Source organism: Carassius carassius, chromosome 2, assembly GCF_963082965.1.
Source record: "Carassius carassius chromosome 2, fCarCar2.1, whole genome shotgun sequence".
In the NCBI taxonomy this organism is placed as follows: Eukaryota; Metazoa; Chordata; class Actinopteri; order Cypriniformes; family Cyprinidae; genus Carassius; species Carassius carassius.
In genome coordinates, this window is record NC_081756.1 from 49166667 (window position 1) to 49176792 (window position 10126).

General features: G+C 34.4%; 1 long non-coding RNA gene across 1 annotated transcript in view; it reads right to left on the minus strand.

Moving 5' to 3' along the window:
* The window catches only part of LOC132098399 (uncharacterized), a 200344-nt gene extending 190598 nt beyond the window's left edge, over window positions 1-9746 (minus strand). The window contains exon 1 of the long non-coding RNA XR_009422907.1: window positions 9672-9746. This is a non-coding gene — a long non-coding RNA (uncharacterized LOC132098399). The remainder of the gene's footprint in view (window positions 1-9671) is intronic.
* Window positions 9747-10126: the final 380 nt, after the last annotated feature.

Sequence of the window (10126 nt, forward strand, 5' to 3'; positions counted from 1 at the left end):
CGTTTTAAACCTGTAAGACCTTCGTTCATCTTCGGGATAGACAGAAATGCAACTGAAATGTTCCCAAGTCCAGAAAAGTGGCAAGGAGATCTGAGAACATTTCAGTTGCATTGCTGTCTATGGAGAGTCAGACAGCTCTCAGATTCCATCAAAAATATCTTAATTTGTTTTCAGAAGTTTAACCGAAGGTCTTACGGGTTTGAAACGACATGAGAGTGAGTAATTAATTACAGGATTTACATTTTTGTGTGAACCAACCCTTTAATTCTGAGTTGAACAAAATAATTTTTTTTTTATTTTTTTATTTTTTAGACAATTACATATTTTCACCTCAATATTGGATTAAAAATAAATAAATCAAAGAGAGACTATGTGGAATAGGATACTTTTTCCAGATTTGTTTCTGAAATTTGACCACATCTTTGACTGGATACTGGAAACTGACCTGCTGGAGATAAGGGTCAGATTGTCCATCTTCACCATCATTAGTGTGTGTGCAGGTCTACCAGCTCTTGCTTGGTCTGTCAGAGATCTAATTCATCACAGAAAGAATGGACACCGGATTTCAGTCTTCATCATCCTCCTCCTCCTCACTGACTTTGTTGAACTTCTCTTGAGTCCATACATACTGTTAAAATGGTTCTTAAATGACATTGATTTTAATTCAGATCAAACATTTCAGGTTTTCTGGGCTTTGTTGTTGTCATCAAGAGACTGTGGTATTCTTTTAAACCAGATGGTGGCACTAGAGGGAATTCTCTCAGTGAAATATCAACTGAATACTGCTTCTGTTTTCTCTTCACCATGTTTTACAGTTTTCTACATGCTTGTGTTTCTCTGTATCATTATTGGTAATATTATGTTAGATCCTCTGCCTCGTATCTTTATTGGTCTACTTATGTTCATTGCATCAGTGATCGCATGGATAATATCTTGTGGAGCTTCATGTTCTGCTGATCGTCACTCTCACACATCCAGGAAACCAGATTATCATATTTTGATTGTTTTCATATTCACTCTGCTGGTGTTTTGTTTGCCCTTGATCTTACTCAAAATCTTTTTATCCTCTACTATATTTGTACCACAGCTTCTTCTTATTTGGCTTATTCCTTCATTCTTGGTGAGTGTGAGATTGATTTCAGATCCTCTCCTGTGTGTGCTGATCTGCAGACAGAATCTCAGAATTCAAACATCACAAAACCCTGAAGAGACCAGTTTAGTAATTTCAAAGATGTAAATTTAAAATTTACATATAAATTATACAATAATAAATGTTCCATGTTTCATTTTTTACTTTTCTTAAAATGAATGTTCTCTGTCTGTCAGTGTAATATGTGATCATAGTCAGGGCCGGCCCGCGGGAGAAGCACCCGGCTGCAGCCTGCAGATCGAGGCGGGGCTGCACCTGGGGCGGGGTTGCACGTGCAGCCCCGCCCCACACCTACTCTGATTGGTTCAATCGTCTTTCATAGACTTACATGATAGGAAATGTGTGCATAGTTGGTGTAGGATGGAGAATGCTGTTTAAAAAGCTAAAAACACTGTACAGTTTTATAAAGCCTTCATAATACACAAAAGCAGAAAAAAAAACATTAGCCTGTAACTTGCCATGTCCCTGAAATGATTGTTTTGCTAACATACGAATATAGTAAATTAATTGGGTTGATTATCCACAGTAAGACGACCAGGTCTTCAGATAGAAGAATGAATTATGAATTAAATTATTTTAGAAAATATGATTATTTCATATCATCAGAGTATGAGAAAGGAAAATAAAAGGGGTGTATCATTACTGTTTTAATTTATATAGCATGACAAGACAATTATTGTTACATATAATTATCCGTCATGCAGTTGATACATGACTGCAATAGTCTGTGTCTGCCAATTCAATTTCTATGAAACTTTACATTTTCTTTACTACATTGCAAAACATAGACTTTTTCTCCCCTTTATTTCAGGAAAATATGCTGCTCCTCGTTATTTGAAAGTTAAGAAATCGATAAACTTTTTTTTTTCTATCGGCCAGTGATGATTCTGAAAGGACATAGGCTACATGTAAACTGTTGCTATAGTAACGAACACAATTTCATGATAATTATGCTCTTATTTTAGTGCAGTCTCACAGCCACTGTTAAATATTGAGATAAACTGTATAAAGTATCATCTATTTATATTAAATTGGTATCTTTTCCGATATCCATTTTGTGACCTTTGAGCCGATTCTTTTCAATCAGCTGGAATGATTCGGGACATTCTACGTTTAATGGTGCTTAATGCATTAAACCAGGGTTTTTAAAAGACCAAACTCAGTAAACAAGTTAATAATAAAGCATTCTATTCACTGACAGGCAGATGAGTCCAGAATAAGAATGCAATGTGTTTAATAACGTGTTAAGCATTTTCCTCCCATAGAAAACCATTAGACTGAAAGGAAAACGCGTACCGTGGCGTAATGCATTAAAACGTGTTTTAAAATGACCAAACTCAGTATACATTTTTAATAACACATTTTATTTACAGACAAGCAGGTTATGGGTGGAAATTAAACGCTTTGTGTTCGTATTCTGTGCTCATATCTGCTTGTCTGTGAATAGAATGCTTTATTAATAATTTGTTTACTGAGTTTGGTCTTTTTAAAACACTGTTTTAATGCATAAAGCCATGTTTTAATGAATAAAGCCACGTACTTTCACGTTAAGCGTGCTTTTAGAATGTCCAAATTATTCATTTGTGAATTAATCTGGTCAAGAAGAGTAAACTTGCAGCAGCTAACATCTCTTGATTCAATAAATCAGACATAGTGAGTCAAGTTAATAATAAAAAACTGCATTATAGTAAAGGCTTTGTAAAACTGTACAGTGTTTTTAGCCTTTTTAAACAGCATTCTCCATCCTACACTAACTACGCACACATTTCCTATCATGTAAGTCTATGAAAGACGATTGAACCAATCAGAGTAGGTATGGGGCGAGGCTGCACGTGCAACCCCGCCCCAAGTGCAGCCCCGCCTCGATCTGCAGGCTGCAGCCGGGTGTACTTGGCCCGCGGCATAGGCGGTATAGATACAGACGGTTGTCTGGGAACGCCCCCGGGAACGCCCCGTCACGTGATGTGAATTTAGCCCGTGGGGGAAAACATTGCGTTGGCGCCAATTGAAATACACGGGACAATCACGCCGATGAGTTGCTGTGTCGTTTTCTGTACCTCCAATAAACTAACAAATTATGAACTGAAGTTCTACATCCTTCCTAATAACATACAGAACCGGAAAGGATGACAAAATGGCTACAAGCAATAAGTTGTGAGGATGATCAAGGGAAGTTGTGGAATCCCAAGACTAAGCATGTGTATGTGTGCAGTCGGCATTCATCACAGGTAGGCTATAATAACATCGTGTTCATTATTAATGCTATCAAAACTGTGTAAGGTTGTTTCAGAAAGTGGCATGCATATATAATTAGCCTTATCATTCTACCTGAAGCAAAACTGTAACGTTAGCCTAGTGTCGAACATAAACCCACTTAAAAAAGCGTGTGGACACGTAACAACTTAGTTTTGTGTCAGAACTTTTACACTTTCATTCATAATTTCACCCCGTCTGTGTTTGCTAAACGATTGAATCGCGGAATCCAGTCAAAAATAGAACTTGCTGTATAAAGCAGAACATCACGGAATTTGGCTATTTTTGAATGAATACATCTATATTAGGGCTGTAAAATGAATCAAATATCGATATGGACTTGTGTATATGAATATTAAAGTTAAAAGAGACTACAATTGTTCTACGTGTCTCTGGGAATGAGCACTCAATATGTGCATTTTTGTCATTCAAATACACACGATGTTCGCTGTGTTTTCCCCCACGCCGACTCCGCCCTCGCCACGCCCTCAGCTATGACTAGATGCCGACTGTTTTTATAGGCAAATGCTAAGGGCGCCACTCATCCATAGGGGTGCCAGTGAACGAGTGAATTTTTTATTTTTTTATTTTTTTTACATATTTTTTTCAATCTTCCCCCGCCCATCGAGTGCTTGAAGTGCATCAGAAACAGAGCGCGCGCGATCAGTTTGTTGTGTAGCGTGCCCGACGCCGCATCCAATGTAGACAGCACTGCTTTTGTTAACACACAGCTCGTAGAAACGGGATTCATTCACAGCATTCAGCGGTGAGTTTGACCAAAGCAACGCTCAACTTCAGGAAAAACGGCATTAAACGGTGAGTTTAACAACGCTCCAAGGCGCGTTTTCTTAACCGTTTTCTTACAACCCATTCTCGCTTATCGCTTATTCATAGTTTATCACTATGAAATCACGTTCAAGAAGTCTCATTCAGCACACATCGCGATACTTGCCATCAGTTTACATGTGCCACAGGTTCGGTGAGTAACTTAGATGTAAATTCGCTCTTTTAATGCCTGTTATAAAATGTATTCTGTCTTCTTTATTAATCAGATTAGCGCCGTATTGTTTACTCGCTGTATCAGTCATCCGAGGCTGTCTTTGAGTTTCATTGCGTTTAACTAAATGAACACAGCTGCTAACTAGTGTGATTAAACTCTGTCGGTCACGTGACGTGCCATAGACTTTCAATATATTCATTTCAGGTTCAAAGATGTACATTTGTAGTAAAATCATGGTAACCACGACACGTACAACAGTAACAAATTACATTTGAAGTTAAAACCCAGGAACGGGCCATTTACCATGTTTTTACCACAGTAACTGTAGTTTTACTATGGTATATTAATAATCAATACAACAATACAATAATCATCAAACTAACTATGGTTGTACAACTGTAATGGTCGTTTTTTGATGTGCTTTTATATGACAGATATCACAGTAATCACATTTACTGTACCATGCTTTTGATACATTTTTATGTAAATCCAAAAAAAGTAAAAAAAATCTTTAAAAATAAATTATCTGTTTATAATTCTATTTTATGCTACCCCCCCCCCCCTTCTTATTTTTATTATTATTTAATTTTTTTAGCTGAAAAGATGTAAAGGAAGCAGTCATCCCTGTGGGACACACTTTGTAAAAATTGATATGTAATAGTGATTTTGACCACAGGAAGAACAGCACTCATATGTATATGAGATAGCTGATTGTTGGATCAATAAACAACAACTTAAGTGTTTACAGAGTTTTCGTTTTTTTTAATTTTTTTATTCAACTTTGCATTTGAAAATAAATTCTAAATCTCTTTTCATTAGTCCCTATTACAGAGGACAATTTAATTTTTGGTGCTTCTAATTAAGTGAAAAAAAGCAGTTGCAAATGATGTAGAAAATAAATATACTTTTCTGTGCACCAAGAAAACGTGCAACACTTTGTTTTAATACCAAATTATTCTCAATATCTTTATTATTATTATTATTAATATTTTACATACATTGGAAAGGTTTCTGTGACCAGATCAATTACACTACTGATAACCGTCCTTTAAGCATGTACTATTTTTTAAAATAATTCATATGAATATAGCTTGCTATTATTGACTAACTTTTAATAATAGATGCATTTAACATTTAATTATACAGCATCTTTACAGAGGCTGCTTTGATGGTCTAAAAAAAAGTTGCATGTAATTAAATAATATTTCTTTCTGTCTTTCAGTAACTGTTTGCAGATAATGCTGTTCTTCTCCATCATGCACAAGGACTCACCTCTTTAACTCTTTATCTCCCCACCACACACAGAAATGGTTTTTGTAGAATGGACTTTGCAGTGGTTCGATTTTTGCAGAAAATGCAACTTTGTTTTAATTCCAAGCTTATAATGATTACACTGTGACCTTCCAGCAACCCATATACTGTATGCAGAACCAGTGATCAAAACAATAGTTGAAAATAGTATTTTCATATTGATAAAGCATTGTGTTCCCTTTTTAAAGCTTCATACAGTAAACTTTGCTTCTGGTGCTTTTATCATAAAAAAAAGCATCAGTTCTCATCAGGAGTTTTCGTAAAGGATGTATTCATGCACAGCCATCCCCTAGTTCCAGTCATAAAGTGAATGATGTTATTGTCGGTTTTGTTTCTGCATTTTTATGTAGCAGGTGTTTGTTTTCCTGAACACGTTTTCTTTCTTCCATTGTTCGGACAATCAGTGTTTATTTGATGCTGTGCTGATGGAGTTTTATAGATGATGTTGCACACTTGACATGCATGTCTTCATGGATTTTATTTTCTGAGTTTGAAACCGTGTTGTATCACTTTTTGGTCAATTAAATTCTCCAGTGTTCTCTGAAAGACTATCTGTTTTTTTTTTTTAATAAAAGTATTTGCAAAGTATTTTTATTCTTCATAGTGGCAAAAACAAACTTATTGACAGAGGATGCAGTGCAGTTATATGGGCACTTTGTCTTTGAATTAGTTTTTTCTTTCTGCTTTTATTGCTAGAGTTCAAATGGTAGAGAATGGCAAATCACAGAAACACAAAAGTTAATAATTTTTATAACTTTAAAACACAACATAACATACAATGTAAATGTTAGAAGCTCATCATTTGATTAGAAAATGCACTTGTCTTTGAAAAAAAAATCTTATATTTAATGAGAGTAATTGGTTAGATAGAACTGCGAATGCTGGCCATGTGCTCATCAATATTGCCCAATTTTTGTCAAGCTGAACAACAATAATTAGAGCATTTGCATTATTGTTGGAGGAAGGTGTGGACGTTAATAAAACACAATCTAATAGATAGCAAATGTTATTGATTGTTAACCAATCTATCCCTTCAACCGAAAGATAACGGTCATAAATGGATAAGGAAGCGTGGCGCCGCTGCTCAGCTTTGATATCATTGGCTGTCAATTTCCCTTGTCACCGCAGGACAGTCTGTGGTTGGACTATCTTTTAACCCATATTAAACAGCGCATCGTGTTACAAAAGTATGTTTTGCTGCTATTATCACATTAGTAATAGATTAAGTCAACAAGTAAGGGTTGCTATGTTGAGAAAAAATACCTCTTTAGTGAGATCCTAAGCTTAACTTCAAAGAACTACAAAAAACAGCGCCTAGTTTTCCCTTTCCATAGATAGAACGATGGAGGCTTGTGGGTAATGTAGTTTAAATCGGTTTATTGACGAAATGAAATAAATAAGATATTTAATGGAAAACTGGATTTCTAAATATTTTCATTGTGTAAACCTCTATGATATAATTGAAAGACAGAGTGAAATTTGGTATTTTAGAGTGAGCAATATTTAAAATGCCTTTATGACACATTTCCATTCATTTCTGAAAACTGTGCCCGACATTATTTTATCAGCATAGCATAAGTAATAATCCTGCTGATTTTCGTTTTGATATGTTTATTGGACTCTGATTTACAGCCATTTGAAATGTACAGTTTTTGGCTCTTCCGGGGGGTGCTACTGGGCCCCTGGGGGTAGAAGGGCAGTAAAACCAACATATATGTATTCTCCTCATCATGGACAACAAACTGAGCTGAGTCACATTTATATCTGACAGTTTTCACAGTCCACACTTTTCTAATCTTAACATCATGGCTAGTAAAGCTTTTGACAGGACATGGTGAGGCCATCTGATGAAACATGGACAAATTATAAAGAAATGATTTAATAATAAAAATAATAGATTATTTCTTTTATTTTTGAAGTTAACAGTAATAAATAGAATGGATGAACCTGCAACAACTTGCCATTATCTATTCCCCACTGTTAAGCAGTAATCAAGGACAATGCATACACATTGTGATACTTCACTATTACACAAGGAAGAATTCATGGAGTACTAAGAATACTATATATATATATATATATATATAAGAATACTATATATATAAACTAATTAGCAAAAATCAGTGTAAAAATGTCCTCCTCACCCCCGTATCTGGCTCCTCAGGTGCTGGACATCAGTAATGTGGATGCTCTTGGTTTGAATACAGTACAAGATCCACGTTGATCATTCCTGCTACATTCTCAGTTATCCCTCAAGTGTTTGTAACAATAAAGCAAATGGCTTTTCAAAATAATTCATCTAGTAACTCCCTTTATATATAAATATATTTAAAAAAAAAACAATATTTGTGATAAATATATAAAATAATAACTTTCTGGTGTATTTTTGTTCCAGATTTCATTAATCTGATGAAAAAAATGTTTATGTCTTAAGTAAAAAATAATCCTGTAATTAATAATTTGTAGTTTTTCAAGTGTAGAATAAACACATATGAGCCTACCTAGTAAAATTATGAATTTACCAAGAATTTTCAACACACAATATTCACCATATTAATTTTATTGAAGCATAGACTATGAAGTTGATAAAGTAGCATCAAGACAAACACAATTCAAGGAAAATAATAATGGATCAAAAATTCATTAATATCATAAATTAATCAGTTCACACAGAGGAGTGATGAAATGTCCTTAAAACTAAAAAGATTCCATCCAGTCAACTGTGACACAGATCATGTGATACATATAGGACGTGATACTGTTTCAGAAAATAATGATTCCTTATCATCACATCTAAACTGGTTTCATCTCTCCATCGTGATCTTCTTCTCTCGTGTCTGGAAACAGTTTGTGGTTGATATCCAGTGTAGCCTTTTCTCAGCCAGAGGATCTCTCAGTCCTAACATCCCATTTTCAGACAGTTCCCAGACCTGGTCAAAGTAAAACAAACAATACAATCAATCCAGATGAAGTTGTTTAATGGACAGAGAGCTCAGCTTATGTTCTGTGTGATTGTAGCAGGGTGAGCAACTATGACCCTTGTAGTACTGTACACTTACCATTCTTCAAGCTGTTTTAAGACCTTTTGAGAAGCTTTTTCTCTGAAGACAATTTACCACATCCTCTTCTTTCACTCCTTTCAAGAGCATCACTTGGTCAAAACCCCTCATTTGGCTGATGAGACCATCTGTACAAATTAAAATACTGCAATAAACAATTTAATTATGCAAGAATTAAGAAAAAGTTACAGAGGCAAAGGACTTGCTCATGAAACACCCCTTAGCATGTGACAGAAATGTTTGCCTCTAGAATTCATCTATTGATGCAGTAAATGTGTCTTCTTCCTCTAGAATCTTTCTCCAAAGTTCCTGACTTCTCTCACAAATGTGTTTTAGTCTGTGCGGTGTAAGGCCTTGCTTCAGACCAATCAACTATCAATCCACAATTTATAACAAAACATTTATGAAACAATTAAATAATGTAAACCACTTTTATAAAACTTGTTTTCTTTTATTTAAGACAAACAGGTGGTGTGTTTTTTTTTTTACTTAAAATTAAAAAATGTTCCTGTCACACTTTGCCAACATGCTATAATTGTAATAGCTGTATCAAAAAAAATAAAATAAAAAATATTAGAAAGAATAATCACGGCTGACATGACCAGTCCTGTGAAAGATCATCATAAAGTGCTGTAACACATAACAGCATTGCTTCAACACACACATACCAGAGGACTTCTGTCTTTGTTTGAGCTCAAGATGGCCATCTTCATTCCTCATCCTGGGCAAATCATTTCCTTGGTCTTCCTTATCTTCTGAAAAACAAGATAATCTCTACTTACTCTGTGTGTAATTAATATTGCTCATTAAACATATAATTAAGTTAATTTAAAGTAAGATTCAGACCAGAGCATTTGATGAGTAAATGTTGATTCAAAAATACTCTAAACAAATGTACCTGGGAAGAGCTGATCATGGCAAGATTCGCTGAGACTCAGTAATAGCTCTTTTAGTTTTTAGGAAGGTGTGTGAGAAATAAAAGAAATATTATTACATTACATGCAACTTATACATTACTGTGTGTATGTAATTATACAGCCTATAAATAAAGATGCTATATAATTAAATTTTAAATGCATCCATTAATAAAACCAAGTCATTAATAACAAGCTATATTATATAATATAACCTATAATAATAATATAAGCTATAATATAACCTTTCCAATGTATGTGAAATATTAATAATAATAATAATAATAATAATAATAATAATAATATTTTATTCACTTAATTAGAAGCACCAAAAATTTAATTGTCTTCTGTAATAGGGACTAATGAAAAGAGATTTAGAATTTATTTTAAAATGCAAAGTTGAATAATAATAATAAAAAAAACTAAAAATCTCTGTAAA